We start from the raw sequence: 601 nt of genomic DNA on the forward strand, positions 1-601 counted from the left end.
GTTCCTGTGAGAGGAAATAGTGGAAGAAATATATATTCTTTATTTCTTTCCTTAAAAAAAAACCAATTTGGAAGATCTTTTCAGTTGTGAAAAAGGACGAAGGATTTTGAAAGCCTGGCGTAGCAAAACGTGGGAATCCCGTAGCGTCGTAGCGGCGCCCGAGTGTTTACTTTGATGCTTTATTCACAACTGTTGTTAATATTTGTTTTGAAGGTATCCGAGTTATTAGAATCAAACGTAAATTACGCCACTATTACATGCCGCGTGTCAGAATCATGCTTGTTTTTCTCTTTCGTTTTCTGGTGTCAAGTGTATCACAGCATCGTTACAACGGAAGGAACCAACCTCAGTTCACATACCTTTACTGCTGTGAGATTTAAAGACTCCAACTCTTTCCTTTTCATTTGCTATTGACTCCCATTCGTATATTTTGTTTACACTACCCGGAAAGGAAATGTTTTGCATGAAATTAATGACATGCTAGAAGTTAGTGAAAGGAGTACTTAGAAGTTAGTGCTATTAGTATGAAATAAGATTCTACCATCTCGATCGCTCAACCGTTCCCCGTGGGTCGTATGACGTTTTTTTCCTAGAGTGCCGG

The sequence above is a fragment of the Penaeus monodon genome, chromosome 20 (genome assembly GCF_015228065.2).
Source record: "Penaeus monodon isolate SGIC_2016 chromosome 20, NSTDA_Pmon_1, whole genome shotgun sequence".
Taxonomy (NCBI): Eukaryota; Metazoa; Arthropoda; class Malacostraca; order Decapoda; family Penaeidae; genus Penaeus; species Penaeus monodon.